Source organism: Parasteatoda tepidariorum, chromosome 12, assembly GCF_982258835.1.
Source record: "Parasteatoda tepidariorum strain Cologne lab strain chromosome 12, Ptep-v5.0, whole genome shotgun sequence".
NCBI classification, from domain to species: Eukaryota; Metazoa; Arthropoda; class Arachnida; order Araneae; family Theridiidae; genus Parasteatoda; species Parasteatoda tepidariorum.
The window spans coordinates 8,454,529-8,480,287 of record NC_141766.1 but is presented as its reverse complement, the minus strand read 5'-3'; the positions used below and the strand labels follow the sequence as shown (position 1 = coordinate 8,480,287).

The 25,759-nt window shown below is 28.0% G+C and overlaps 1 long non-coding RNA gene across 1 annotated transcript in view; it reads right to left on the bottom strand.

The window, feature by feature from the left end:
* Positions 1 to 11,859, bottom strand: part of LOC139427226 (uncharacterized) — a 110,666-nt gene extending 98,807 nt beyond the window's left edge. Inside the window, exon 1 of the long non-coding RNA XR_011638364.2 lies at positions 11,569 to 11,859. This is a non-coding gene — a long non-coding RNA (uncharacterized LOC139427226). The remainder of the gene's footprint in view (positions 1 to 11,568) is intronic.
* Positions 11,860 to 25,759: the final 13,900 nt, after the last annotated feature.

Sequence of the window (25,759 nt, the reverse complement as noted above, 5' to 3'; positions counted from 1 at the left end):
ATAATCATAAATAATTGAATTCAGTTGCTTTTCCTCGTGTGAAAGCCACATTTCTAGCTGCAATATACATATAAGCAGGGATAAGTTTCGATACGTTATATATTTTTGTAAACTAAACAAATACGGATCTTTAAAAACAGTCAACGCCATTCTGAAATGCGCCATACCGATTGAAGAAGTCTCCAACAATATTTAATTAGCCTGACACTTTTTAGGATTATTACAGTGAGCTTATAGTTTCCATAATTACCTTTGGACTAACATGAATATAGTTTCTAATTACCTTTGAGCTAATATGGATATATTTTCCAATTAACTTCAGGAAATTCCATCATCCATTGTTAAATAAGCCTTATTTATTTTAGGCAATTTGAACTAAGCCCAGAGAGTAAAGATTTATAGTAAATAACCTTATTGAACGTTAATAGCAGCAAGCCTTAATAAAAGCAGTCTGATAATACTGAACTTGATTCATCTAAAAAATACTGAAGACTTTACCAATTAGTCCGACTCATTGAAAAATACCCAACGTTGACAAACAGCTGTATTCTTTAACTATTTTAAGACACATTTTTCAACTTTAACAGTTTGCTGCAGTTTAAATATTTAAGGATTTCAATGAAAAATTTCACAATGGGTGATTACAAAATAACTTGGCTGATGTTGAACTTTTTTTGGTTAGCACACCAATCAATAGGACGGAATAAAGTTTTCTTGATGGTGTTATAACGCATGCGCTCAAAAATAGTTTGAAAAACGAGTAACTATCTTTCAGGATTACAATGACAGAATTACGATTTTGTCAAATGACAGCGCTCATTTTTTATTTATTAAAAAGTGTAAAAAACTAAAAATGGAGTTGGAGAACATATTTTATCGCGAGTTAAAATTGCACTAAACATAGATGACAAGAGCAGGATGCATCATACTAAATACCGTGCTTTCTTCTTCCTTTCTGTCATCGACAGAAGTGCGACAGAACTGAATCACTGGCACTTCGAAAACTTATGAATTACTTTTTTCTCCTTGTCTGCGTGGTAACACCATTTTTCATGCAATAAATATTCTTCTAACATATTTTTTTTGTGAGGAGCACATTTCAAATGAAGAAAATAGGTGCTGACACTTAAAAATAAAAATTCAATTTGCAAGGGGTCATAAGTTGGCGTAGTTACTTTATTACCACTCAGTAGATACAAAACAATGACTAATATAAAAATGACTATTAATTTACGAAACTCGAGATCATTTTGGCTTTTGTTTATAGTGATAAGAAGGAAAGTATTTCTGATTTTATTACCCATTTTTGTGATCTACACTCATTGTCATAAAAGTTAGAGCCCCTAGAAAGAATTGTCAGAATGTAAAGAAATTTTACGTACGTAAGTATAACGTAGATATAAGCAATTTATTCAAAATTCAAAGCAAAATGATAATTTATTTCAGGAAAAAATACAAATCAATTAAGGTTTTAGTACTAAGTTGGCCCACTTCTAGCACGAATGCAGGATGCAATATTGTCTGGCATTGAGGCATACGTGTCCCTTATGGTATCCTGTGGCATCTCGTTTCACAGTGTGTGTAAAAACACGGCTAAATCTACTGAATTCGGAGGCTGTCCATCTTGGAATCACAAGTGGTCCCAAATATGATCATTCTTGGAAAAATCTGATGATCGAGCAGGTCATGGAACTATGGTAATGAGTCAAATGCCTTCTTTTGACATCCTTTCTGCGTGTGGCCAAACATTGTCTCGTTGCCTCCTGGGACCGCTGTCATTAGTGGCCACACGTATGGCTGAAGGATGTCGCGAACGTACCGCTGGTCTGTCAATGCACCATGGCTCAATATTAGGGGTGATCTTGTGTCGTATCTGATGGTTCCCCACAACATCACGATACCTACAGAAGTGGTTTTCTGCTTTACACCGTAGGCAGGATTGCCGCTCACTCACCGTTTGAGTGGCGTTGCCCTCGATGAGATTGTACTGCAAACGAATTCTCATCTTCATTGATGAATCCTGATATAAATTGAGCAGTTATGATTCAAAGTCCTGATTACGCTTTACAACAGCACATCGCTTCTACAGGTGATGTCATCGCATGAGGTGCCACCGTACACGACACACGATGACCCTAACATTGATCCAAGGTGCTATTACAGCCCAGTGGTATGTTCATGACATCTTTTAGCCTCATGTGTTGTCCCTCATGGCATGGCTCCAAAGAGGTATAATGCTCGGCCACATATAACAAGTTTGCCGTTACGTTAACCCCCTTCTCTAACCTTCTCAATCCCCAGGTTTTTTTACCGGACAAACATATGTGGGACCACTTGGGACGGCAAATTTGACAGCCTTTGAGTGTACTTGATTTTGCGGTGTTTTTCAGCAACTTAGGAACGAAATACTGCAGGATACCATAAAAAACTTAAATACCTCAATTCCCAACCCTATCTCATCCTGCATTCGCTCTAGAGATTGCCCAAAAGGCTATAAAGGCTTTTCCTGCAATGAATGATTATTTTACTTTGATTGTTTTTACTTACTTTCATCAATGTTTTACTTACGAATGTAAAATTTCATTTCATTCTGACGCCTCTTTCTAGGTGTATTTGTTTTTTAAGGCACTGAGGCGCTGTTTTAAGGCAATAAGGCACTGCTTTAAAGGCACTTTGTTTTTAAGGCTCTTCAGAGCATCACATAATCCCGTAGATTTATTTTTGTGGGATGGGTACAAAAGCTGTTTACAAAAATATTAAATTAGCTCAATATTTTTAAAAATGTTGCCAGAATTGTAAAAGCAACATAAGGTGGCAAAAATGTTTATGTTCAAATTATTTGTGGCACTTTTTATTAGAAAAACAGAACTATATAGAAGCTTTCAATCACTTTTCCAGCTAAACTATTTGAATCACTTTTTATAAGTTTTCTTTTTGAAGGAAAGAACATCAAACGTAACAAAAATAAAAATAAAAAACCCAAAAATGATATAAATGAAATTAAAATTTCAATCAATCGTTAAAATGAGTTTGTAGTAATCTAATAATGGTAACGAAAATTCGAGATCATAATTTGTTGAAAATTTGATTAAATTTCAGGTGTCTTTGCTCTGTCTTGTTTCATGACCTGTATAAACTAATTTATTAGCATGACTTACCATTAAACCTTGAAACTCCCTGAAAACTTGAAACTTGTCCCGTATATCACGAAAATCGTGACATAGTTCATAAAAATCCAATCATTAGATTGGTAATTAGTTATCGAATAGTACTTCCGTAAATCATTTATTGTTTTGCCCATTGCACTATAGCATATGATTATAACACACTACGAGTATGTATTAAAGTAGTACTTATTAATTATTTGCTAAAAAGAAACCACTAACCCTTTTTCGCCGAAGCGCACCATTTCAATAAATATGTTTTTTTATTAACACTGTGATTTATATTTTTCCGAATTTTAATTTTCTGCTGTTGTCAAGGGTTCTGAAGACGTCCAGAAATTATTAGTAATTCAATTGGAACGCACACTTTCAGTTGAAAATTTTTTAAACTATTCAAGTTTTTTAACTTAAAACGGTCATCGACAAAGGAAATTTTATGAAAATGTATATTTATTCCTTTTGAGATTTATCATATGTCTAATAATGAATTAAATATTTAAGTCAGTCAATAAAAAAAAATAATAAAACAAATTTCATAAAAAAACAAGCGTTCAACTAAATAGTTTGCTCATTAAGTTGGTGAATAGTGCCTGTACGCAGCATTTTATTTCTTATATAAAGTACAATTTTTTGTACACTAAATTTTTTTGGGGTCTTAATGACTGCAATGAAAGCATATATCAATGAAAATAATATCACGTTTTATAAAATTTCTATGCTTGGTCTGAAATTGATTAAAGCAGTCAAGAAAAAGCCAAAGCAAATATCTAGTAAATAAATAAAGATCTAATCTCTAGTCTATAGTTAAAGCTAAATCTAAGAATTGTTAAATATTTGAAAATTAAACATTTTTTCCCTTCATCATATGATGACGAAGCACGTATTTAAATAAAATATATACATGTTTATGTGTTTTTCTTGAATGTTCATATTTTATTTCGTACCTTATTTGTTTTGACGTTTAATGAAACAAAAGGAAATATTTTATTCTGCAGACCAATTTCTTAGATTTACGAAACAGTTTGAAAAATCCATTATTTGTTTTCGATTTTTATTTATTTATATGAAGGGCTTTTGAAATATTTATAAACTGGAGATAAATATATGAAATATTTGTTTTAGATTACATGAAAAATATTTTAAGATGAATAAATAAGTCTCTATGGAATATATTTTTTCAAGATTACGTATGCAAATTACGTAAGAAAATATTAAGTATTCACATAGGATATGCATTGTTAAAATTTAGGCAGCTTGATTTTTGTTAGATTAAAGATAATAAATGTTTTAATAATGTATGAAACACTTTTGTATTAACTAAACAAATTTACTTAACATTTTAACTTGCTTATCATTAATATTAATGTGTTTTTTATTTAAAGAAAATTATTTATTCGGAAAAAATTTACATTGCATAAAGAAGTGATTAAAAAGGTAACTTTATATAAATAATTTAAGACATACCAGACAAAACAGCATTTAAAATCTAAAATGCGAGCTTTGTAGAAATGTAGAGACTTTAAAAAAAAGAAGTATTACAGCTTTATGTAGAAAATTGTAAATGGAACACTAAAGAAGAAATTGATTCTAGTAAGAAACGCGTACTGTCCGCTAACTGCACTGATTGCAACAGATTTATTTAATTCAATGTTTTCAAGCTTGCAGTACCACATTGGCCAATTAATTGGAAGCTTGGAAAAGTTTTACTTGCCTTTTTCACATTGTACAAGGGTATTTTGGGAGTGTCATGATGTGAGACATATTCTGTAGGTATTGAAGTGGTATGTTATTTTTTTTCAAGGTAAAATAAAAACCACACATTCCTAGACACATCAGAAAATCAAATTGATTCTCAAATGCAACACTTTTACACCAAAATTTACATATAATTCATAGGTGATGATGCAACTGTATATCGTGCCAAAAACGTACACAATTGTTTCAATGAACAACAATTCTAATATCTCATTTCCCACACTTTCTTGGTCACCGCAATATCCAGATCTCAACTTAATAAAAATTCTTGTGGCATGCCGGAGCAGCTCATCTGACAACAATCGCCTCTTCTGACCAATTTACGGGATGTTAAAGTATACATGAGATTTTTCTGAACATCCAGAAACTTCTAGAATAGATGCTTTCACGAGTGCTGGCTATTTTGTTGCAAATGAATAATGAAGAATATATTATTCTAAGGAATCTAACTCACTGGACATATGCAAGATGTCTGCAAAATGACTGACCCATTTTGAAAGTAAATAAATTAAAAAAATAAACAAGGATTGAGATGAAGATTTGCCGCCTGCAACACATCGTTCTTAGAAAAGCTATAAACTTTGACAATTCATAGTCTTAAAAAAGTTTACAATTTAATTAAAAATGTAAAAAATGTAAAACTAAAACTAATACTTTCATTGTAGCCAGCTTTTGAAGCAATAATATGTCGTGATCTCGAAATAAAATTAGCACATACGCATAACAAAGCCACAGTCGTTCCTCGCCGGTCTTTTAGTCACATTAAAGTTTTTGTTGGAAACTTCGACCAGCTCTCACAACACCATGATTCATCCGATTAAATTCTAGTACTAAAAGTATTCGTTGCTCCATAAATATATTATCTTTGTACAGTGAACTTGAGCATGAGCATACTGAACGACGATTGATTGAAAGCTAGCAGACTGTCTGCCCGTATTCCCACCGCATCACCACCCAGTGGCAAAATTTGAAACTATTTTTAACAATATGGATTTTACATCACGTATTGCTTTCCTAATAACAATGCAGCAAGCTGCAAATTTCTTTCTCAAACCAATTTTTTTTTATTATTTACTTTCAAAAGGGTTAATAAGGACAAAAAGGATAAAAAGAAAAAAGAGAAATATTTATAAATAAATTTTATTCACGATACACCAGATTATTCACCATATAACACTTTCAATATTTGATAAAAGAAACAATGGATACTCAACTAAAATAATTAAATTCTATATGAAATCATTGAGCTAATTATATGTTATTGCTAATAATTTAATAAAAATTTATATTTACACCATAGGCGAATCCAATACGGGCGAATCCGCGATTAAAAATCGATGCAAAACGGGCAAATCATGTAAGTCTCTGTCTCTTTTTTTAAAATAAATGTTCCTAAAATCATGAAAATTGTATAATTGATTATCAAACTTATTAATTATAAACCTTCAATTATCCAGTGTAATATCAATACCTCGCGCACATCCATTTTCGGGCCAATCCTTGGTAACTAACGAATCAAACGCGCTTCAGTTCTGCAGTAAAAACGTGCCGTAAAATACACCCCTATTTACTCTTCTAACTCTATTTGCTCTGCTGTTTTCATATTTTGTAATCTGATAATCTTTCTCGAAAATATTTTAAATCATTCTTGAAAGATTCCGGTGAGTTTAAGTTCATTTTGATTAGTTGCTAGTTTTATAGATTTCATTTTGTGTTTTGATCACGTATTTTCTTTGCATTTTATTTTCTGTTTCAAGCTTGATATATTTTTAGTTAGAGTGTTCTGTTATCGTTTTGACATATTTTGCGTTTGCTATATTGATACAATATTAGAAAGCACTCGTTTTAGTGGATATAATGGTGTATATATATATATATATATATATTGAGTACAAATTAGTTCGTTCCGTTTTTAAGAGATGGCTCTGCTGTTATGAATGTTTTACAGTGACAGCTGGCTTCGGTGGTTTCAGAGAGGTTAAACATCTGTTAATAATATTCAGCTTATATCGCTTTGAGTTTCATACAAAAACCCTGTTCTTTACTTTACTAGTATGTCAAGTTTTGTGGTAACGAGGCACCATTTGCGAGAGGTTTTACGTTTCTGCTTTAATTGGAAGATAAATGCAGCTGAAGCTCATCGAATTATTGTAGAAGCTTATGGTGACAATGTCAAAACTGATAAACCATGTAGGGAATGTTTTCGACTTTTCAAGAATGGTGAATGGTGAATGAAGAATGGTGAATAGTTTTGTATACTATGAGCTGCTACAGCCTGTTGATTCGATAACGGGTGATCGGTATAGGCAACAATTGATTCATTTGAGCCGTGCATTACGAGAAAAACTGCCGGTATACGAGCAAAGACATGACAAAGTTATCCTTGTGCCTAATAACGGTCTGCCTGATGTCGCAAAAGCCGTAAAAAAAATTTTGGAAACGCTCAAATGGGATATTTTACCGCACCCGCTGTATTCGCTGTACATTGCTCCTTCCGATTACTGTTTTTTTTTCGATGGATGCAGCATGATTTGGCAGGTTACCAGTTCACTTCTTTCGCAGAAATGTAAAATTGGCTTCTAACTTGAATCGCCTCAAAACACGAGACATTCTTTCGAGATGGAATTTGAAAATTGCCTGAGAGATGGGAAAAAGTAGTGGCAAGCGATGGACAATACTTTGATTAATCTGTTCATTCATTTTGTTCTGAAATAAATGCATTTTTGATCTAAAAAAAACGGACCTAACTAATTTGTATACCCAATGTATATATATATATATATATATATATATATATATATATATATATATATATATATATATATATATATATATATATATATATATATATATATATATATATATATATATATATATATACATATATATATATATAACATATAAACATGTCAAGTACTTCAATTTTCAAAGAAATAAGATGGCTAAAATATATCATTGTAAGTTTTATTTTTCTATTGTCATCTTTGCGCTAATATTAAGGAGTATTCTCTTTTGAACAACAAACCCAGATCTAATTTCGATCCACTTGCCCAAACATGTTTGAGAACAGCACTTTCGGCTAAATGCATTGTTAGATGGAGACCTATTGTGTACTCATCAAGTCCCTTGGAACTAATGCCTTTAGATGTTTTACTTCCCTTGATTCAAGTGCTCGTAAAACACAAGCAAAAAATATAAAAGCACTGAGAAAGTAATTTTGTGGTAGTTTCTGAATAACAATTTCGTTTTGAAATCTTTATAATGAGAACTGCAAATTATTTTATTGATAATGTAATTATCTTTTTGCTCGTAAAATAATATGAAATTAAATAATCTTGTTCTTGAGTTTACAATTAAATTCAATGATAAAAATATACTTTTTTAGAACAATCAATCTAGTCATTTCCATTAAATTTGAAATATAATAATACATACATACATACAGTTCGAAATGTGTAGAATAATGGAAAAATAAATATTCTTTTTTTTTGTTTTAAAAAAAATTTAACAATCATTGTTATGAACATGTTTTTTTTTTGAGAAATTCATTTAATGTTCTTCTTTACTGTTTCTTGTAAGATAAATTATAAATTAAAGTGCATGCTTTATATATTATAGAATTCTAAAATTCACTAAGAAAAATATGTTTTTTTTTTCAACAACAACTGTGGAGTCGTCCCTTATATTTTAAATGATACGACAGATAAACTATTTCATAAAATAATACGAATATTTGGAATAAATTTAAAACAAATATTCTTGTTCCTTTTCTGTACATTAAAGAAAATTCTTGCAGAAATATTCCTTTTATAACGAGCCGCTCCCTTATTCTTGAAATGTAACTGAATATAAATTCAACACATAGTATTAATTTAAAGCATCTAAAATAATGTGAAAAAAAATATATATATATATATATAATAGATAGATAGCAGCACTGAAAATTAATTTGCTACTTTTTAAAGATTATTTTATATAATCAGGCTATAAGCACATACATTATTTTTCTACTTAACAATTTTTGTTAATTATTAGATTACTCAAATTAATTTTAACGCATTTTCATCTTATTTTATTTTATATCGGTATGTCTGTTTTCTGCTTTTCTTCCTTTATTTTAAATTCGTTTATAATTACATCATTTTTTTTTTTTTCATTTTCTCGAGACGTAGATGCATTATAACGAATATTTTTTATTCCAGGATGATTATTCTTTATTTTGAAATGTCTCTCGTAAAGGAATGAGAGAACCATTAGGGTCATTCCATCAAATTTTTATTGTATTTCTAACATGAATATGGCTGAAAACTCCTAATATTAAATAAAGAATATTTTTCAATAAATTTTAATATTTTCTCTAAAATCATTAAAACTGTATAATTAAAATTAAACCTTATTACTTTTATTTTATTATATAATCGTCGTTGAGCAGCTGACCCAATAATCTTATTAATTATAAATTTTTTATTGCCCAATATAATATTATGATCGTGCGCACATCCAGTTTCAAGCCAACCAAAGATAACTGGCAATTCAAACACGCTTCTCAACATTAGTAAGAACACGGCTAAAAATTACACCTCTATCATCTATTTACGCTGCAATTTTCATATTTTCTGATCTGGCAGACTTATTAAGAAAATATTTTAAATTATTTTTGAAAGATGTCGATAAGTGTAAGTATACTTGAATTCGGCACTAGCTTTATATATTACTTTTTTATTTTATTTGTATGCATTGTATATTATATATTGCATTTATTTATTACATTTTGTATTTATTAATGAACGTTTTTTATCTGCATTTTTCTAGCATTTTATTCTCTAGTCTGTGATTGGTTTTTTTTTAAAAATTTTTTTACGTAATATATTCCATTTTTATCGAAATTTTTTGGGTGTTTCTCACAATATTGTATTAATATATTTTGCTTTGGGTATATAAATGCAATATTGGAAAGCACTCTTCTTTGCGGATATAATTGTATCAGCTGATGACGAGATTAATATCTTTTAATTGTTCTTTTTTTAATATATCATTTCAATATTTATATATATATATATATATATATATATATATATATATATATATATATATATATATATATATATATATATATATATATATAATCTACATGTATTGCAAGAAGATAGAAAATTCGTATTATATAGCATATGCTAGAAAATATTTCTGAAAATAAATTTTTAATATTTTCCATTGGGGGAATGTAAGAAAAATAAAATAAATTTTGTATTTGTGATATATATATATATATATATATATATATATATATATATATATATATATATATATATATATATATATATATATATATATATATAATATACTTGTGTTTTGACTTTCAGAAGAAGTCTTGAAGAAATGCTAATAAAGAAATCTCAAATTTCTTCTTAAAAAATGAAAATTCATTTCTTTCAATCCCTTTTCTCGACATGAATTATTAATATTTGAAGAAATTTCATACGAATTGTATAATAATGTATTCTGTTTTAGAAAGATGAAAAATGCATTTCAGAAAATTATCTATTTATATCAATTTTGCTTTCAGGAAATGCTTTTTAAAATTGGAAAATTTGATTTAGAAAATTTGCTTTTAGGTTGTTTTTTTTTACAAACAATATTTTTATTGGTTTAAGTTAGATAATGAAATAATTTTAATGGCATTTGCATGGGTGAAAGAAAATCTGCAAAAAAAAATTCCATGCTTATTCATGTCTATTTTATTTCAATTTTAAACGAAGAATATTTTACGACTGATAAACTGCAGTTTTAATAATGTCTTATGAAATTTCTGAATTTTAATATTCGCAGCAGCATACTCTATGCTGACTTTTTTTTTTATAAAAAATTTATATTTTTCTGTGGTTTTCAGAAATTGGAAGTGTTCAATAATTTACAATTTATTTTTATTCAAAATTAAACTTTTTAATAAATTTTCTTTCGAAATAATTTTAAAATAAACTCTTAACGAATAAATTAACAATGTCAAAAAACACCTTTCCCGTTATTATACACTTCAATTATATATAAAAAAAACAGAAACTAATAAAATAATCATTAAATACAATTTTAAATATTAAATCTCTTTTACGAACAGTTTTTTTTCCAGTTAATTAGATAAGGTATTAACTTTAATGTTATTTCCATAATACAATGCTATTTTAACGTTATTAGCATAAAAAAAATCTTCCGTGACTATTCAAGTCTGTTTTCTCGAAATATTAAACCTAAAAATTTTATATCTGATAAAGTGCAAATTTAAAAATTTATGTGTTTTAAAAACTTAACATTTTTAGGAGTTTTCAACATTAGAAGTGTCAACAAATTAAAATTTACTTTCATTTTAAATTAAAGTTTTTAATATATTTCTATTCAAATTCATTTTAAAGAAAACTTTTTATGAAAAAATTAATGCCAAAAAAAAGTTTTTCACGTATATTTACCCTCTAATTGTATGAAAAAAGTATTCAAATAATTATTAAGAATAATTTGGAAATATTTAATCTTGTTAAAATACTTGTAATGCTTAACATTTCCGAAATAAGTAATTTTTTCACACTAAATGTAATTAATAAATACCAAATTTACTTCACAATAAAAAAAATTAAATCAAACCATTTTAACAACTTACTTGAACGATACTCTTTTTTCGTATTTTAGAAAATGTAATTTAAAATATAGATTCATATGGTGTATCTCATAGGAAAGCAAAATCAAGTTTCGCAAATATAAATAAAGCAGCCAGACAGTAACGAAATATGTTTGATTAATGCAACCAACTAAAAGCTCCTTAAACCAAACCTTAATTCAATACACTAAAAAACCAAAACTTCTAAACAACCTTTTCATTTAATGAAGCTGAAAGCTGCATAAACCATTTAAACACAATACCTTGAGCAATGGCTTCAAACTCCAATTCTTTTAAAACAAATTCAACGAAAATAATGAAAAAAAAGTTACACCGCATGTTTTAAAACGACTAGATTATGTCAACAAAGCGAAAACGAAACTCACATGATTAATTAGCAAACAACGGTAGTTTATGCAGCTTGATCGCGAACGATTTTAGCATTTAGAAAAATAAACATTAGAGAAATGCATATGGATATATATTACGCCTTAGATGATAAAACTGCGCAACAATTTAAAATATGCCTTAGTTGAGTTTATTTTTTTCCGTTTTCTGCTAGAGATATTGTCTTTAGAGAAAAATAAACGTAAAATGCCAGAGGCTTACGTTGAGGCAATTATCTCGTGTGATGCGATAGTATTTAAAGCCACGTGCTGTAAGCGAATCTTGAATAATCGCTAATGTTCTTTATGACAGGTTTTATTACTTCTTTTTTATCGGTTAAAATGTCCTAAGCATTCCGCAAGGAGCCGTAAAAGCTCAGATTGCAGCCATGCATTAAGTTAGGCTTTCATGGTAGGTATTCGTAAAATGCGCCCAGAAGGCTCTTAGTAAATAGATATGCGCTAACGTGTTCTATTAGATGAAAAGTATATGCACTCAACTTATAGAATCTTAAACGTCAACGTCCAATTTTCGCTCGTAAATTTCTGTCATTTTTAAATGAGTTTGAGTCATTTTTTCCACTGAATGGTTCCTTATATTGTTTGCATAAAATTAAGTTTTATCGTCGAAAAGTTTAAAAAAATTGCTTTGACGCGATTTTTAAAATGTTATATAACTGATTATTTTTTTAAATGATTTTAGCTTCAACTTAGCATTAAGTGTTTCTAAACACGTTAATATTACGAATTTTACAGTGAGAATTTTCACGAATTCTAGTAGACGAAAAGTATTTATACTCAACTTATAGAATCTTGAACGTCAAAGTTCAATTTTTGCTCGTACATTTCTGTTGTATTTAAACGGGTTTGAGTAATTTCTTCCATGAATGTTTATTTATATTGTTTGCATAAAATTAAGTTTACTGTCAAAAATTAAAAAAAAAAATGCTTTAACGCACTTTTTAAAATGTTATTTGAAGGATTATATTTTAAAATCATTTAATTCCATAAAAAGGCTCAACTTAACATTAAATTGTTTTTTTATATGTTAATATTATGAATTTTTCTGTGAAAATGTTTTTGACGGATTCTGTAAGATGAAAAGTATTTGTATTCAACTTGAAGAATTTTAAACGTCAACGTCCAATTATGTAATCGTAAATGCTCGTAAATTTATGTAATTTTTACATCAGTTTGAGTCATTTTTTCCACTCAATGGTTTATATAATCCCAATATGATTATACCTGTGGTAAAATTTTACTATATTATTTTCCCATATGGGCAGATCTCTAAAACCTTTAACTTTTGATAATAAAAAAAATAATAAAAAATAATAGGCACACTATTTTTACACCTCCAGAATTGTGTTAAAATGTATGAAATATCAGAACATAATCGTGAACATCGAATATTTTGATGCCCTTATAAGTATAAACAAAAAATTAAAATTTTTAAACTAGTTTTTCTACGAGTAGGTTTATAATAACAAACTGTCATTACGTGAGGTTACAGTTACGATGTCAAGACCGTAATCAGACGCAGATCTAGAAGTAAATGTTAAAATCAATTAAAATTTTGATCACACGTTTTTCATTGCCTAATTTATTTTCTGTGTTGTGTGCATCGCATTGCGTGGCATCTGAGTAAAGTTTTCGATCTATTCTCTAGGTTGTCCAGACCGTAACCCTGTCAAACCGTAACCTCAGGATTAATTAATTGAATTTAACATATCAGAACTTAGTTTTTTCCCTATGCTTTACTAAATGAAGATATTTTTTGACTGAAAATAATTAAAGTAAGCCTTTTTATACATTTTATAACAATTTAAATTAATGTTAACATTTTTCAATTCATTTATGATGCTAATAATTTTTGATGAAAAATAAAGGGTAAATATGGATGAAATTATTAAAAGGAAAAAATTGCTCAGTAAAAGAAAAATAGGTTCAATAAGTTTATATGTTTATTAAATAAATGATACTTTTGTCGTTTTTATGATTTTTAATGAAATGTATTTAAACCAAGAAAAATTAGTTCAAAAATTTTTGTTTTTTGTTTATACTTATAAGGGCATCAAAATTTTCGATGTTCACGATTATTTTCTGATATTTAATACATTTTCAAACAATTCTGGATATGGAAAAATAGTGTGCCTATTATTTTTTATTATTTTCTTTTATTATCAAAAGTTAAAGATTTTAGAGATCATTTCATATACGTATGGAAAAAACTTATCATACGCGTGTGGTAAAGATATGCCATACGCCTAGGGCAAAATTTTACCATACGTTTATGGCAAAAGTGTACAGCAGAATTTTAAAACGGGCAAAGCCGCATAGGGATACCTTATGATATTGTTTATAGTAAACGTCTGACGAATTTTCCTAAGGGATATTTTCTTAATCATTTAAAAAGATTAACTCCTCATTAAAGTGTTATAAGTTATGAAATATTATGAAAGTTATTGCTAAAACATTTTGGCAGGGGTCAATTTATTTTTTTATGCTTAGATTTTCAGTACATTCAACAAAATGTATGTCACTAAATCTATTAAAAGACTTTTTTTATTTCATCTATACAAGAGATTAAAACAATATTTTTAAAAACTTCCGAGTTTTATGTTAAACTAACCCACAATTGCATTTCTTGCAAAATAAGACCAATAAAGTCTTCTACGGTTAATCTAATGGCAAAAGAATATTAACCCATGATCCGTAAATTGTATTTTACATCAGCATTGTGCAAGCCGGGAAGATAATGCAAATTGACCAGCCATTTCCAGGAACATTATACGAACTGATTAGCCATTTCCGGGAACATTATACGAATGAATAAGCCATTGACAGGATTCGAACCTGGTTTACCTCATTGCAGGATGGACACTCTTTTCCTCGCTCCATCTTGGCAAGATTTTTTCATTTTATAAATAAGTTAGAAACTCATACTCAAAAAAATTTAGTTAACAGAAACGTAGAGTTATCAAAATAGTAAAAAACTACGCATTACATTAACTCATTAATGATCGGTTAATTTTCAAGAAATCGGTCATAAAAGTGTCTACTTTTTGGCTTTTGTATTTGTATTACGTATTTGATTAGTACTGAAATCCAGTTTAAAATAAACTATCTACAATTACCTTAAAGAATATCCTGGTAAAATGAGAAATAAAATGTTTTCAGGGCAAAAGAAATGAATTAGTTTTATTCTTATTGGCACGTTACTACTGAACACTCCAGCCCGTCAATATCACGAGGATTTTTAAAAAAATTGCCTTCGTGCACAATTTTAAGTTAAACTAACCCACAATTGTATTAATTTGAAAGGAAGACTAATAAAAATATTTATAGTTAATCTGTTACAAAAGAATACAAACCCATGATCCGTAAATTGTATTTTACTAAAGCATTGTGATTGGTGCGAGCTAGGAAAATTACACAAATTAATCAGCTATTGCTGAGAGCCTTATCGGAATTAATTAGTTATTGTCGGGATTCAAACCTGTTTTACTTCATTGCAAAATGAGAACTCATTTTTTTAGTCATCCTAGCAAAGTTTTTTATTTTAAAAATAACCTCGAAATTCATAATTAAAAATTTAGTTAATCAAAGCGCAATATTATCATGCTAATTAAAAACTATAAAAAGCTCATTAAAATTGAGGGAGGAATTTATTAATTACTATCAAAAAATTGTTTAGAAAAAACAGCAAGTAATAAAGAGTTACATAGATTTAATATTTGTAACTAACTATTAAACTAAATTGGTAAAACAAAAATCTAAAAAAAAACATCCAACAAATTAATTTTCAGGAGTACGCCTAGAACTTTTTTCCTTCCTATTGACACACATTGTTTATTAACGATTAATAAGTTCTTTAATAGATGAGCAGTAAACAGGCAAAAAGCCCATTTATCAATACCTTAAGAAAGTAGCTTCAAAAACAATATATATATTTATATTTTTCATAGTGATATAGATTCTTTAATACTTCATTCTGTGTTTGAAGCAGCTGGGTTCGTAAGTATCGATTTTATGTCATGCATGTAAGACAAATAGAGCTGCATAGACTTCAACACAAATAACAAAATAAACTTCAACACAAATAAATCAGTCTTGTCATAGAATCATAAAAAAATTAGTATTGGTTACTTTCCTTACGTCTTAGAGCTAGCTGAAATTCTTTCAGATAATTATTACTACCCGAGTGTCGAAAGAAAAGGAAAATAAATGAAAATATAAACCTCTTCAATGTTTTCTTATGTATGCTCTCCAATATAATATTTTTTTTATAACTGATGACATAATTAAGATATACATAAGTTTTCTTTATAGGATGTAATATTTTAGTAAGAACTATAAATTTCATTTACATTTTGTTCTAAATTAGAATGACAGTTTTTAAACATTTATGACTGCGAAAGAATTAAGGTTTAAAACATTGCTACTAATTTACGGGAAAGTGCATAAAATTTCCCTCCCAGTATACTTGGTCTTATTTAAAAAATTCTTTACATATGGCAATGTAAAGTATAATAAAAAAAATCACTCCAGAATTTTTTCAAAATCTTTTAATAAATGAAAATCAAATTGCAATATTTTTTCCACTATCAGTAGCATTCACGTGCCCCTTTCGGTACTGCTGACAACCATTGGCAACGACCACGAGCAGTTCTCATATATATATATATATATATATATATATATATATATATATATATATATATATATATATATATATATATATATATATATATATATATATATATATATATATATATGACTGATGATAAAAGATGTTAATTGTCCTTAATATTTTATAATATATCTTCATTAATATATCTTCTCGAAAACTAAAAATAATTACAGTAATAACTAATATTTATTAATTATAAAGAAACTCTATAGATACATACTTTACTGTTGATTTTTTCAGAACCATTACCAAAGCGTTTCGGTAAGAAAATAGCCAGCTTCTTGGTGTTTCTATAGAGCCAGAAACAGGGTAAATTTTTCCGTATTCTGTTATTGTTGACCATAACTTTTTCTCAGAGCTGATTATTTTTTATAATGAAAAATACATGTTTCGCAAAATAAACTCTTATTTTCCAGATGTAAGCATCTCTCCACTATTTCATATTCCACTGTATTTTCCCAAACCCATTTATTACATTTGTATCAAAATAATTGGCAATATGCAATATTTTCCAACCTGTAATAGGTGGATGACAATATTTAATACAATATCGACAATATCGATTCAGCTATCTAAAGCTTTCTTTGAAATTCATCCAGTGATGATAAATATAGAGCACAGCCCAAACCATTGATTTGATGTCGAATACATACCTTTATTCTCAAACAAAAACAACAAACAAAAATTTTTTATGAAACTACCGTAGAGTATGGTAATTACATTTATGGTAATTCTGGTAAAAAGAAAAAAAAACATAATTCTGGCTAATATAACCAAAATTTACGGTATATTACCATTCATTTAGTAATTTTTCCGTTCATATGGCAACAGTTACCGAAAATTCTAGTTTTCAAAATTACTGTTCTTATTATTATACATTTAGTAAAATGCACAAAACTGAAATATAAATTTAATACAATAAATGGATTTAATGTCACTCTCTTAGGTAAGTAAAATCATCAAATCACCTCATTTACTAAATTTTATCACAAATTATGAAGTCATATTTTATTGCTAATTTTCCAAAATCATTACCAAATCGTTTCTGTAAGAATTACCAAGCCTTTGGTGTTTTCGTAGTGCCATATTCTGGCAGTATTTACCATACTTTTTTTTCTTAGTGCAGTTTATTTTTCATATTTGAAGCATACACATTTCTAAAAATAAATTCTTAATTTTCCAGATAATCTTTCCTTTAATCTTGCTTTAATAGCCATCTCTCCGCTGTTTCATGGTGCACTGCATTTTCTCAAACTCATTTTATTACATTTCTATCAAAATAATCGACAATATGCAATAGATGGCAAACGACTCTGCCTTTTGCGCTTTGATCAATTCAGAATCTGAAGTTTTCTTTGAAATTCATCCAGCGGTAATAGAGGGCGAACACAGCCCAAACCATCGATTTGATGCAGAATACATCCTTTTATTCTCAAACCATTTACGATAAATAAATCCAAGCTAGGAGCAATTTTATCCAAAAAGGAATTCTTAAGAAGGGATTCAGTTAAGAATATAACTTGGAAGATCCTCTTAACTTAATAAAATTTTTAAGAAATTTGTACTCTGGTTTCATTGAAATGTAAGTTGCAAAGATTTGTAATAGATGTTGCAATTTCTAAGAATATGTTTGTTGAAGTGATGGAAACTTTTATTATGCTACAAGAGTTTTCATTTGGTTTAAAGAAAGACATTGTTACGAATTATTTAATAAAACTTTCTGCATTATATGAAAAATTCAATGCATGAATGTGACAGCAATTTAAATAAAATACAAAACAGAACATATTTTTGTGGCGACAGTTACACTTTATCTGTTTGCATGTAAATAAATGTGAAAACCGTGCAACTACTTGTGTTTATTTGTTTTTCTGTGAATAAAAGTTGATTTAAAGGGATTTTAAAATAATTTCTGAAAATGTATAATTTTAATTATTATTATGTATTTCATAATATAGATTTTATAACATAATAAATAGTAAATAGAAATGTTCTATGATTCATTTGATTACACAGGGGAAAATACTTTTTGTTGCATTTATACAAATGCTTGATCTTGCCTGATTCGGTGTTGGGATTGTAAATCTAAAATTAGTTTTGCTATAAAAGCTACAGATGTTTTAAATGACATTTTTATTCTATATTGTATCAAAATGTACAAGTTTAAAAACGTTATAAATAACAAAAAATTGCATAATATTGTACAAATTTCTAGGGGAGTTAGTTCACATTAACGCGATTAAAATTGCATAGAAACTAAAGCCCGGAAATGTCGTTGTAAGCTGCTTGGGGCTTTTCCCTATTATGATATGTTTATCATCACGGAACAACAGTTTTTATTAGAGAAGCGCTTCTAGTGGAGTTAAACTACATTTACGGGCAGGCAATTTTAATCCAGATGATGTGCCCAAAATTCCATAGAAGTTTGTCCCAACATTTTAGCGACCTCTGTTATATATAACGTTTTGAAACTTATACATGCCGACAGGAAGCAGACTGAAAATGTAATTTAAAAAAAAACTGTAGCTTGTAGAGGGACCGATAGCACAAATTTATTAAAAAATCTTTTACAAAAGAAAAAAAATGTTCCCCAGTGCTATCTGTAAGAATGTCAAAAATTATGAATAAAAATGTCAAGACTTGCATGAGAAAAATAAGTTTTGGCCATCCTCAGGTAAATGTATGATTTAATCGTGTAGTTAAAATAAGGTGTAAATACTTAAAAAATATTCATAATAATTCTCTGTTCAATTAAATGTTCATAAAAATCTATCCAATCAATTTAATGCACAAGGAGTTCAGATTCCTTCATAGCAACGATGAACGTTTATATAACGTTTTGAAACTTATACATGTCGACAAGAAGTAGACTAAAAATGTAATTTAAAAAAACTGTAGCTTGTAGAGGGACCGATAGCATAAATTTATTAAAAAATCTTTTACAAAAGAAAAAAAAATGTTTCCCAGTGCTATCTGTAAAAATTTCTAAAATTTTAATAAAAATGTCAAGACTTGCATGAGAGAAATAAATTTTGGTCATCCTCAGGTAAATGTATGACTTAATCGTATAGTTAAAATAAGGTGTAAATACTTTAAAAATATCCTTAATAATTCTCTGTTCGATTAAATGTTCATAAAAATCTATCCAATCAATTTAATACACAAGGAGTTCAGATTCCTTCATAGCAACTATAAAAGACCATGCATAATATCGTTAATTTAAACGTAGGTACTGTAATACACATACAGAACTTTTTCCCTTAAAGTCAAAATAACGTTGAGGAATTTCTTGAATTTTATATAAAAATGTGAAAGGATCCATATCCGTCGAAAAGATTCATGAATAATTTAGACCAGAATGTTTTTCTTGATTTAGTCACATTCTGATTTCGAAATATCTGCACCGTAAAAACATTCCGGTAAAAAGTACTGGCACCTTGAGTGCCGCATCTGCAAAATCCATTTTTCCGTAACGTTTATTTTTAATGCGAAATTTTATACCGTAATTCTTACAGTAATATTTATTTAATTTCAGTGATTCAGTGATTTTACTGTAAATAGTACAATAAAAATTATGGCATATCAGATTTTTGGTTCAATTAAATTTATCTGTAAAAAGTTCTGGCACCCTGAGTTCCAGTACTTTTTACCGTATTATGATCCGGAAATTCTTACATTGTACATCAATTAGTAAATATATTTTAAGTAAAGTTCTCAAACTCTAAAAAGATTATCTTAGTGCTTGAAAATCCAATTATTAGTTAGGAATTTAAAAGAGTTATTAGTCATCAAAGTTGTTAAAGAATTTTTGTTTGTGTCAAATGAATTGAATTAAATTTGAATTAAATTATCATCAATGACGTATACTGCATTAAACGGATCAAATTACGGTAAAAATTATTACCACTCTGAGTGCAGCATCTACAAAATCCATTTTTCCGTAAAGTCAATTTCTAATGTAAAATTTAATAACGTAATTTTTTTTCTTGATTTCGTCACATTATGATTTCGGAACATCTACGCTGTAAAAAAATTCCAGATGAAATTACGGTTAAAAGTACTGGCACCCTGAGTGCAATATCTGTGAAAGCCATTTTTCTGTAAAGTCTATTTCTAATGCAAAATTTTATACCGTAATTCTTACAGTAATATTTAATTAATTTCAGAAATTTAGTGATTTCACTGTAAAAATCACAGTAAAAATAAAGGCATATCAGATTTTTCGTTCAGTTAAATTTTTCGGTAGAAAGTTATGGCATCCTGAGTTTATGTACTTTTTACCGAATTATGATTCAAAATTTTTTACAGTGTGCATTAATTAGTTAGAATATTTAAAGTAAAATTCTCAAACCCTTAAAGCAGAATCCTAGCACGTGAAAATCCAATCTAGTTCAAAAGTTATTAAAAAATTTTTGCTTTGTGCCATATACTCTTTTGAATTAAATTATCATCAATGAGGTATACTGCATTAAACGGCTAAAGACTAAGCGTATAACTTTGCGTGGGTATAAATTTCTCTATATTCATGTTTTAAATTTATAACAGCCTCTTTAGTTTAGCAAATAATATTAAATTTTATGTTCACTGTACAAAAGTGTTTTATCTCATTAGTATGAGATGCATTTTCGTCAATATAATTATAATGTTTTCCAATTCTGCATTTTATGTAAACGCATTAGATTATTATACTACAACACTTAATTCATATATATTAATACTTCATTAAGCTAAGAAGAGTTTAGAAATATATTTATACGTTCTTCATTCCATACATGTTTATGTGCAGAAATTTGCACACGTATGAAAAATTTTAATTGGAAATCACAAGTTTATGCTTGTAATATTTAAAAAATTTTATCTTCAAACGCATCTTAATATAATAATATATCAAAACATTGAATACACTTTTATTTATATACTTTATTTATATACTTTATTTATATACTTTATTTATATACTTTTATTTATTATAAACTTTGACCAAATTGTCCCATCAAAATGGAACAAAGTTACTTTAAAAATAACAAAAAGTATCGTAAATAAGTAGTAAGTATCGTAACCAAATTGATCCACACTTATATTAAATGTTGAACTAAGCTTGGCAAAGAAAGTAATCGCCAATTAAACAACTTAATGAGCCTCAGATGTGCACTCTCCGTCGCCCGCAAAGTATTCATAATAGGGTGGTTTATGTTATCCTTTAGCGGACAAAGGTTCCCTTTTACTAAGAGGAGTAAGTGACGTCATTTATGCTTATTAAAGTATCTTGCAATCAGTGAAACGTCAGTTGCAACGAGAAAGCTTTTCATTTAGAATGGTGACTTTGCTCAAGTGAATATCTAACGAGAAAAGATTATGGACTAAGAGAATTAGAAGATACGAGACTAATTATGTGCACACTCCCTTGGTGATTTCTTCCTATTTCAGGAAAGGAAAGGCCCTTTACTTTCAGTTTCAGAGATATATTGTTTAGTATATCATGTTGATTTACTCATTTTTAGAATGAGATGGGAGTATATTTATGTCTATTAAATAAAAATTTGAGGACATGAAAGGATTTAGAGGTCAAAATGTCATCATGACTTACTTTTATGAAACAAGATCATATCATTTTTCAAAATAAATATTGACGGGTTATAAATAGAGTCTAAAGTCAAACATGAAGAATAATTAATTATTAAATATGAGAATCATTGCTAATTTTTTTAAATACTTAAATAAAATTAATAAAATAAATATACTAATATCGACAACATTACTTAAGACTAATTATATGCAAACTCCTCTGGTGATTTCTTCCCATTTCAGGAATGGAAAGGCCCTTTACTTTCAGTTTCAGAGATATATTGCTTAGTATATCACGTTGATTTACTCAATTTTAAGATGAGATTAGAGAATATTTCTGTCAATTTGAGAAAAAATTGAGAACATGAAAGGATTGAAAGGTCAAAATTTCACAAAGGTTTACTATTATGAAACAAGATATCATTTTTTCTGAAAATAATTATTTAATGGTTATAAAAGGGTTCTTATGTCAAATGGTCATGAAGATTTAACAATTTTTTTTTAATATGAGAATTATTTTTAATTTTTAATACTTGAATAAAAATATTTCAGACTGATTATGTGCACTCTCCCATGATTATTACTTCCCATTTCAAGAAAGTTAAGGCTCTTTACTTTCAGTTTCGGAGATATATTGTTTAGTATATCATGTTGATTAACTCATTTTTTGAATGAGGAGAGTGCAAATTTTTGCCTATTTAGTAAAACTTTGAGACCATGGAAGGATTTGAAGGTCAAAATTTCAGTATGATTTACAATTATGAAACAGGATATCATTTTTTGAAAGAAATATTTGAGTGTTATAAGGGGATTCTAAGGTCGAAATGTCTCAATGTTTAGTATGACTCAACTGTGGGATACTGATCTATCGGATACTCAACTATGGACTATGAGATATGAGAATCATGATTATTTTCTCAATACTTAAATACAATTATTAAAGACTGATTATGTGCACAGACCTATGATGATTTCTTCCCATTTCAAGAAAGGAAAGACCCTTTACTTTTAGCTTCAGAGATAACTTGTTTAGTATGCCAGGTTGATCTCTTCAATTTTAGGATGGAAGCATATTTTTGTCTATTAAATAAGCATTTGAGAACATGGAAAGATTTAAAAATCAAAATGTCACAATTACTGTTATAAAACAGGATATAATTTTCTAAAATAAATATTTGAGGGTTACATTGAGATTTAAAGGTCAACGTGTTGACGATTTATTTATTGTTCAATTTGAAGTATGGTAAACTAATACCACTTTTTTAAATAAAAATTTGAGAATATGTAAGACTTTTAGGGAGGAAACGTCCCAAGGATTTGCTATGAGACATAAAAAATAATGTAATGTTTAAATAAAAATTTTAATGATAAGAAGGGATTCTACGGTGAAATTTTATGATGAATTATGTCAAACTAAAACATGAATATTTCTAAAATGCTAATGATGAGACAAAAGAATAAACATTACTTTTTTAATAAAAATTTGAAGAATTCGTTGGGATTCAGGGGCCTTGATGATAACTTCATTCCATGATGATAACAGTTTGAGATAAAGAAACATATATAATTTCTTAATAAAAGTTTAAAGGGTTTAAATGGGTTCAAAGGTCAAATTGCCATAATAATACATTTTTAATTTATGCTGGAAAGATTATTTTTTGAGCAAAAAAATGAAGAATATGAAGGTTTCTTAAGATTCTCTGAAAATCCTTGATAAATTACTCATATTTTATCGTGAGACATATATACTTAGATCTGTATAATTAGAATATATCTCATGAAATAAAAGTCTAAAGAATATAAGGGATTCCTCGATCAAAATTACATGCTGATTAACAAATATTTTTATGAGATTGAAGGAATTTAATTACTTGAATTTAATTTGAGAGAATATAACTACTTTCTTTAAATAAAAATTTGAGAAATATGCATTGACTCCAAGATCAAAATGCCAAAATAATTTCTTCATATTTTACTTTGAAATAAAAGCATTAATAATATGTTTTTCAAATTATAATTCAATCAGTGTCAAGAGTTTTAGATCAAATTGTAATTATAATTTTCTTACATCTAATTATGATATAAAGGAATGAATATTCTTCAACTGCAGATTTGCTTAACATTAAGGGCTTCTGGAATAAATAATTAATATTATTTTTTAGAAGAAATGAATCTTATCAATAATTTCATAAGTCAACAAGCTTCGATTTATTCATATTTTTTCTGAGTCACGAAAATAAATATATCAGCATTTTTAATAAACACATTGAGAAAGAGGAAGGGTCAGAAAATATGAAATATCATAATTGTTTATTAATATTTTATAAGATAAAAGAATCATATTATTTTTTTAAAATAAAAATATTATTAATTTCAGTGTTACAATTATCATTTCAACAATGATACTTAGATAAATATTTCTTAAATAACACAATACTTAATAACACATTCTTAAATAACATGTCTCAACCACACATAAGTTTATTATCAATCAGAAACCTCTTTTATTTGTGTTATGCTTACTGCATTTTCTATGGGCATATATATTTTATATGAAAGTCAGTTACGAAAACTCTGGACGTGTTACCTTTCTTCAGGTAACATCCTCAATAGCAATCTATGTAAAGCCTTTGCCTTTGAAAGACGCCTCTTAACAACCATTACCCCCTATAAAATACCTACTACTTCTTTTATTTATGTTATATTGTTTAATTTTCAACGCAAACATATAATTTTGCTTGAAAGTCAATTGCGAAAACTGTGAGAGCGTTTTTTTTTCATAGTAATCAATTCATAGTAACCGCGTTAAACCTTTTCCTTTGAGAGATGTCTCTCAGCCTTCATTACCACCTATAAAGTACCTATTATTTATCTTATATATGTAATATTCTGCGAAATTTTCTACGCAAACATATATTTTTGTCTGAAAATCAATTACGAAAACTTTGGGCGGGTTATTTTTCTCTAGTAAACAAACTTACTAGTACTTTATGTTGAACATTTGCCTTTGAAGGATGTATTTCAGTTACTATTTACATCCATGAAATACCTACGGCTCTAAATGTTTTACATATCAATGTTTAGTAGCCACTCTTAAATGCATACCGGTATTATATGGTAAGTATGTAAATATTGAACTACTTCATGTAACTTAAAGTGGGTTTTATCCATTTTTTAAACGTTGAGAGAACATCAAGGGTAAAAGGTTAACACTTATGTTTAACAAAACAGACAGTAAAGTTTTGAGTTTAAAAAGTTTTGAATTCTTTGAATCATGGCAGAAACTCTGGCCATTGACTTTACTTTTATTATAATTATTGCGTTCCTCTAACATCAAATATATTGAAAATTTTTAGGAAATTTATGATACATCAAAAAGCATTCTGAATATTGACCAATCTTAAAAAAGATATAACATTTTTGAAAAGCGAATTTTTGTCATTTTAATGCGCTTTTAAAAAGTATTTCCTTCATGTGATTCAAACGTCTAGAAAAATTAGAACAATTTCTTCAAATGTTGAATAATTTAAACCAACAATCTATAATGCGT